Source organism: Octodon degus, unplaced genomic scaffold (genome assembly GCF_000260255.1).
Source record: "Octodon degus isolate 3935 unplaced genomic scaffold, OctDeg1.0 scaffold00180, whole genome shotgun sequence".
Taxonomy (NCBI): domain Eukaryota; kingdom Metazoa; phylum Chordata; class Mammalia; order Rodentia; family Octodontidae; genus Octodon; species Octodon degus.
Genome location: NW_004524756.1, coordinates 5228645 through 5237115, shown reverse-complemented (window position 1 = coordinate 5237115; position 8471 = coordinate 5228645).

The following is an 8471-nucleotide window of genomic DNA, read 5'->3' as shown; positions in this document are numbered from 1 at the left end:
TTTCAATTAATATATGATGGGATTTTGGTTCTGCCTTTCTCAAGAGTTTAGCATAGTGTACTGCATCAAAATTTGTCCTTCTGGGGCCAGGGAGATAGCTCAGCGGCATAAGCACTTGCCTGGCATGCCCAAGGTCTAATAGGTTCCAGGAGGCACAAGTACTAAAAGTAGTGAGTACTGAAGCAAGGAAGTAGTATAGGACCTTGGGAGAATGAACTGACAGCCCCTCAAGCAAGCATACTTGAGCTTAGGTTCCATTTTCTAACTTCCTTTCATCATTTTCTTAACCTAACAAGCACCCAGTAATGCTTAGTAATCTAAACAATCATTTTCTGTAAAACATGATGTACATTAGAAGATGTTGAGGATGAGCAGAGGGCCCTGTGGGAGAGAGAGGATATCTTAAAGTGAATGGTCCAATGAGGAATGTGGGGAGGGTTCTGACAAAGGGGTTCTGCAGACACACTAGACTCAGGAGAAGGCCTAGCCACAGATAGATGGGGATGATTCTGTGAAGGATGTGACAGGGCTCCAGATTCTGAATAACCAAAGTTTGAGTTGGCTAGAAAGAGATTTGAGCCACAGCACGGCACTGTAGATTGTGAGCTTTTGTGGGGAACACCAAGCAAATGATCAATACCAACACAAAATATTTCATGTTAAAATTTGGGACGTGCCATATTTGATGAGTTTCGAATGAAGTGAGTAACAGAGCGCTGATATAGCAGTAATATAATTCTCACTCTGCACTTGATCTCAGTCACAAGTTCTTGTGGTGATAGCTCCCAATCTGATAGATGTCAAATGCACCAAGTTTTGTGTCTTCTAAAGTCGAAAAATAAATTCTAAAGAGCAACATCAGTGAAGAGTACAACAGATGTATTGAGAGATAGTTCCTGAGGGACAGGAAGAGTCCAGAAATCAAGCTGTCATGTAGGCTGCTCACTGGGGGGCAATGTATATGGTAAAGGTCCAATATGAGTACCGAGCAGGTCAAAATATAATCAAGCAGTAAGATGCCAGGGACAGCCATTTAGATAACGTTGATGCAACAGGTAAGTGGGGTTTGTAGCAAGGGTATCAGACTGACATCACTAACCTCAACTTGTCTATGACTTCTACATTTGGATCATTTTGGGGAAAGATGTGTCCAGGGCTTCTGGTGACCCATCCAGGGATCTGAGGCAAATATAGACTTAATCGCGTGGGTGGTACCAAGGACCTTATCATATCATATTTCCATTCATCCCTTGGGGAAGTATGCAAGTCTGAAAATTGTGACTTTAATGTCCAGGTCTTGCCTTCTTCTGATGGTCCTCCATCTAGCTTATAATGTGTCCTCATCTTATGCACAGACTTCTTCCACAGCCTATCTCTGTCTAACAGCATATTAATTCCTACCTAACTTAGCTGCCTTGCTAGGTTGACTATACTTTAGCACTTAATTGTATAACTTTGCTTATATGATTTGCAAAGAAGATAGATGACAGATAAGGCATATATAAACTGCTGGTGGACCCTACTACGTCTATGTATATTCAGGGACATAATGTCTTTGTGGAATGAATTTAAAGTGATTTTTCCCCAATTGAAAATGTGTTGGTAATAAATACAGAGATCCTTCACTCACGTATTTAATTAAATATTTTTGATAAAAGTTTTTCCTCAAAATGCATCACCCTCTTATGAATTCATGATGTGTTATGCACTGTGTCTAATTTTGCATTTCAACAGAAATTGTTGTGAGTTAAGCATGCATAAATTTGGAATCATAATGTGAACAACCATTTGCCAGTTAGAAATTGACCTCAATTCCGGATGCATATTAAGCTTAACTTTAAATATTTCATGGTGTATAATTGATCATTTGCATGTGTGTTTCTCCTTGTAATGCTTAGATTTCATGTATATTTTCATTCTATGGTGGCATATGGCTTCAAGATATGAGAGTTTTGTGTTTTTAATGTACATTACAATCTTCTAGTTGAATATTCAGTATAAAAACAAAAAAAAATAGTTATCTATCCTATGGTTTACTATTCAGTATAAAAACATAAGAAAAATAGTCATCTATCCTTACCTATTTGTTGTAATCCTCTAAAACTAATTACCCTTCTATTATTCTGTTACTATTCTTGTACAGCTGGACTTCCTAGAAAGTGGGGGAAATTTAGGAATTATTAGATGAATAATTATTAAAGTTAATTTTCTGTCATAAAAAATCTTATTTGTACATTAAATAAGATATAACAGTAGAAGTATCAACATATCTTTAATTAGAAAACTATTGATTAGCTCTTTAAACACACTATAAAGGAGGACGATTAACTTATTTCATTAATTTATTTTTATATTTTATAATTAAAATTTAATCTTTATTTTAGAATGTATACTTTAGTGAACATAAATTGTTTTCACATTGATTATATATGAAGATTGAAAATACATGAGGTGTTCTTTTGCACAAATATTTCTAAAGTGCAGTGTAAGTGTGAGCACATTGTGCTTTGAACATGACGGTTTTCCTTCAGCATGCAGTTCTGATCCGAGTTTGATGAACCTGGCCTGGTAGTGCATGTGCTCAGGCCTGGGGACTTGCTGCCGGAGACCCTGGTGCTCAGCGTGGGCTGTAGCGCTGGCAGCAACAGTTTGCAAGACTTTAAAGAGAAATTTATCCAAAGGAGCACGTGCACATCCTAAGAATGTGGCAGCAAAGTTGCTACTTGACTCTAGAGCAACCTGGATTGCCCAGAACTGAAACAAAAGCAAATGACTGCTATGTCTGCTTGCAGGTAGCAGATCTCCAGTGATTCTCCTTTGCCAGCTGCTGTTATTCATACTGAATCATTCGAGCTGCCACACCCCACACTCTCCTGCCCTTAGACTAATTCTGACCTGGGGAGAGCAGGTGAAAACAATTATTTTCAAACTTAAAGGACAGAAATATACTTCTTCATGTAAGAGTATAAAGCATAGGACTGAGCATGTGTAGCTCAGCGGTACAAGTGCCTGCCTGGTAAGGGCAAGGTCCTGAGTTTGAGTCTTAAAACATACCACACCACACACACACACACACACACACACACACACACACACAGTATAAAATATTGTGCTATGTATAGTTGGGTTTTCATAACATAAAAATATTAACAGCTAGCACATTAAAAAGCTACACTGCAGGTTGGGTGTGGTTGTGGTGCACACCTGCAAGCTCAACACATGGAATCTGAGGCAGGAGGGTTGTTGCAAGTTCGAGCCCAGCCTGAGCTAAATAGTGAGTTTAAGGACAGCAAGAAGAAAGAACAAAACACAAATTACATTTCAGTCTCCAGGGATGTACTCATCTGCTCTTGTTTTGAATGTAATTTTAATGACCTTCCTGTATCTTTATAAAAACTGGCATATTTTCTTGATTTACAGTTTGCAACTCAATAATTTTTATACAGCGCTACACAAAAGACTAAAGAGACTTCATAGATTTTAAAGAAAATCATTTGATGTTGTTAAAGCAATGCAATTTGTGGATTAAATTCTGAATACATGTGGAAGAAGGGCAAAAAGAGAAATGGGTTGAAAAGTTGAGTGGACTGGGGAAAGGTGATCCTGAGCTCTAAGCAACAAGTGCTTGCTTTCTCTACAGCATCACCAAGTTTCCTTAGAACAAGAACTGGAGCAGAGATCTGATGGTTCTGCTATGGAATAATATGACTGCCAGGTTATCAGACATCAAATTGCTGAGTGTGTCATTTCACAACATCTGGAACTGAAGTTGAGCAACAAAGGAGAAAGGTGAGTGTTGTTTAAAATAAGAACATCTGCTACCTTAGTTACATCTCTTATTGCTGAGACTAAATATCCAACACCCAAAGTTAAAAGGGAAAATGTTTATTTTTCATGTTTGTAGAGGTTTCACTCCATGATTGGCTGGCTCCAAGGCAAGAGAAGCAGAAGAGAAAAAACTTCATGGTGGGCAGGAAGTAAGGAAGGACTTCAGCTACCCCTCTTTATCTTCTCAGGTACTCAGGGTGGGTGGCAGTCACATGCCTAATCCTGGTGCCCTCGAGCCTAGCAATATACCATGAGTCAATTCCAGTGTCAGACACTCTAGACCCAGACACCCCTTTGCAGGGTTAAAAGTCCCCACTTACAGCTGCATAAGACTTGGAGGCACATGCCACAATACCCAGATTTATAGGAGGGGCCCCAGATGAGTGGCCATGGAGGCTCTTTGTCAAAGGTAACTTCAAAGTAGATACAGTGTGTATCAGACTACAAGCAATCTGTAGGTTATAGTTTCTCAGCCAACAGTGGTCCCACAGGGAAGAAAGTTACCCAGAAAACATGTAAAAAACAGGGAAACAAATGCATCGTGGAAAAGAGGCACAGTGAGTCCAGTTGTTTTGGTCACCTGCCTCCCCAGCTTATGCCCAGTGAAAGGGAGTGCTAATTGGAGTATACAGGAAACCTTAGATGGCCTGTAACTTGTTCTGTTTTTGTTGTTTGTTTGTTTTTTGTTTGATTTTTGCACAAGATCAACAAACATTTCTAATTTGTACTCTATAAATGAAAAATATCTTGAAATAAGAGTAGTGTTTGACATTAATTGTCTCAAGATCACAATTGAGGGCTGGCCAAATAGCTCAGTGGATTAAAGTGTTTGCAAGCAGGCACAGGGGCTGGCGATTTGATCCCCTGGGCCTGCCATGCTGGCCCTGCCTCTGAGGCATGCTGAGACTTCAATAGAGACAGGGTGTGGTGGCCTGCACCTGTAATCCCAGCACTTGGGAGGCTGGAAACAGGAGAATCACTCTAAGTCCAATCTAGTAGTGAGACCCTGAACACTGTAGACCAGTCCCTAAAATACACACACACACACACACACACACACACACACACACACAAGATAAATATAAAAGTCACAGTTGAACAATAATTCTCTCCCCCTCTCCCTCCTTCCCCCCTCCCACCCCTTCTTGTTCCCCCTCCTTTTCCCTCTCCCTCACCTCCTATCCCCTCTCCTCCCCCTCTACTGTCCCTCCCCTACCATTCTCTCTCCCTTTCCCTCTCCCTCTGCCTTGCCCCTTCCCTCCCTCTGTACATCCCTCTGCATCCCCCTTGTCCTCTCCTTTTCCCTTCCTTTCTCCTTTCCGCTTCCCCTCTTCCTCCCCCTCCCTCTGCCTCTCCCCCTCCCTGTCCATCCCTTCCCCCTCATCGCCCTTTCTCTCTGACACTGTGAATGATCATCATGCCCAGCAGTAAGATGCTATGGAGGGCATCATTTCTACAGAGAGGGAGGAATCCCCTACCCTACATCAAATAAGATTAGGAAAGGATGTAAAATGTGGGAAAAAGTGCCAAATTTTGTAGAGAAGCCCCACAGAATAAGACTGTAGCAATGTGAATGATAAATCTGTTTAACAACAATCCCAAGTCAGATTTCTGTGATGTTCTCAAAAGGAAGCAAAAGCAATTGTCATTGGATAGATTACTTGGGACAAAGAAATTACATTTATATTTGATTTTGTGAAATTGCCCTATTTTTATTGAGATTTTATTATACATAAGAATTTTTTCCAATTTTTAAGAAAATTAATTACATTTATCAGTACATTATAATTATACATAATAATCACTTTCATCATAGGGACTTTATACCTGTATTATTATTTCAATTCCTTTTTTCCCATTACCCCATCCTCCTTTCAAATCCTTTTTCCTGCATTATTTTCAAAAGCTTTGTTTACCTTTTTCTTTCCTTTTTCTTTCTTTCTTCTTTTCCTTTCTTTTGTTTTCCACTTCCCCCTCACTAGTTCCTCTTTCCAGTTAACATTTCCTTCAGTTTCATGACACCTCATATATATTCTGGTCCTTATTTATACTTTCATTTTCTCACACCAGAAAACAGCTTAGTATTTACCTACGGGTGTTCATTTTATTTCACTTAAGAGAATATGTCTCAAGGCCTGTCCTTTTACCTGTAACATTTATCCTTCATGTGGCCAAGCAGTATTCCATCACATTGAAAATAAAACCACATCTTCTTTATACATTCATTAATGGACAATTGATCTATATCCAAAATCTAGCTAATACAAACTATGCTGACAGAAGCCTGGGTTTGAATATTACTTTTTAATGTATTTTTTCAGCATCTTACTATGCAGCTGGGACTAGTAATGATCCTTCTGTTTCTGACCTCCCCAGTGCTGGGGTTACAGGTGTGTGCCACCATGCCCAGTCTCTATTACTGTGCTTTTAATGGTGTTTTTAATTCTTCCAGGAAGAAAGCAAGAATAGGAATAATTGGTCAAATGGAGCCTCTAATTTTATTTCTTTGGATAATACCCACACTGATTTCCACAATGGTTGCACCAGTTTACATTCCCACCAACAGTGGTGCCCTTTCAGTATTTGCTATTGATTTATTTATTGATAATTTTCAGTCTTTCTGGAGGGAAATGAAATATCAGAATTGTGTTAATTTGCAACTCTCAAATGACCAGTGTTGCTGAACATTTTTATGTACTTCTTTGCCTTTTCTATTACTTAATCTAATAAGTGTTTATTCTTTGCAGATATCATTTTTGGATTGGGTCTCTAAATTTTTGGAATGGCCTGATTTTTTTTAAACTCTTCATATATTCTAGATATTATTTGTCTATGGACTAGTTGGCAAAGAAATGCTTTTCTAAGCCTGTGGGCTCTTTTTTCACTCTGTGGATTATTTGTTGTACACAAGCTTTCTAATACAATGAGATCCCTGTTGTTTATTCTTTGTAATAATTCCTTTGTGGTCTGGTTTTGCTCGTAAAATCATTGCATACATGTATGTAGAGTCCTACCTATTCCATCTTTTATCAGACTTAGTGCCTCTGTTTTAATGTTTAGATTTTTTATCTATTTTGAAGTTGGATTAGTGCATGGTGAGAAACATGAGTCTAAATTTTGTCTTCATCATGTAGAAAGCTAGTTTTTCCAGCACTATATATTTATTTTTATGTATTTAGTATAGGGTCTCACTATGCAGCTTGGACTCATTCTGATCCTCCTATTTCAGCCTCCCCAGTGCTGGGATTAGAGAAATGTTGTACTACCAGTCCTCACAGTGCATCCCAATGGTGGGACCAGTAAAGCATACAGTACTGGGGAAAGAACTTTGGTCCCTACACTTGCCGGAGCAGGAGCTTATTCCCTCAACACCACGTATTAAAGAAGCTATCTTTCTTCCAGTGTGTGTGTCTGATCCTTTTGTTGAAAATTAAGTTGCTGAATATATTTGGAGTTGCAATAATTTTTGTATAAGTCATCACTCCTAATCAATGTGGAATTCATTTGAAAATCTGCCAATGGACACCAAAGCCTAGAGTTTTCAGAACTTATATAAATGGCATAAAAGCTTCATATAACTCAGGTATCACCTTTCATGTAATTTAAATCATCTTGAAACTACTTACAATGTAGAATATAATGTGCATTTCATGTAAATCATCGACACATCATACTGAATATGGAATTATAACTGCACAGTTCACTTTTTATAATGGTTTTGTGTACCCTTTGAAATCAATGGTGTAGCTTAGGAGAGTCTCAGTAGAATTTGCTCATCTACTCTGATAATTAAAATATATTTTAGTGTGGATTATTTTATACAAATAAAATATAGTGAAATGACATCACTGAAAGTTCATTGAAGATGAATCACAAGTACAAGGTTGCTTTTGCAACCATAGAGTAGCACAAGTAGCAAATAGGTAAGAGGTAGATACTCCAGCACCAAGATTTTGGAAATGACTACTAGTGACTCTTTTTTCCACTGATTAATCAAATTACACAGAAGAAAACCTAAGAAAGTACAAATTTTTATCAATTTGGAAGTGATTTGTACTTCTAGGATACAGGGTCCTAGAGATACACTTCAAATGAGGTAACTACGATACTAAAAGTTTTATATTTTGATGTTTAAATTTGGATGTAAATATAATTTAGAGGAAAAGATTATATAAGAAATAATTATGTGGAAGGTTTTTAGCTATAGATCTGCAAATTAACACTAACCTAGGAAAGAACAGACATGTCTGAACACAACAAACCTAGTTACAGTATAAATGATTTTCTTAAAATTTCTAATTTCTGGGCTGGGGAGATGACTCAGTTGAATAAACACTTCCCTGGCAAGTGCAAGGGCGTGAGTTCAATCCCTGGTCCTGTCAAAAAAAATTTTTTTTCTAATTTCTTCGAAATGCCAAACATGATTTTAAACTAATGAATGCTAGACAAACAAACAACAATAATTTGCTTTCTTCAGTTCTGAAATAAATACAACGGTTTTCTTAGAACAAGTTGTTTTAAAAAACTGAATTAAATAATATATATTCCTAGCTTCAGGCATTTTAAACTGTTTTTACTTGCTCAGAATGGTAAACTAGAAACAAATCAATATGTTTTCTCTATTTTAAGACATCCTGTTTGAG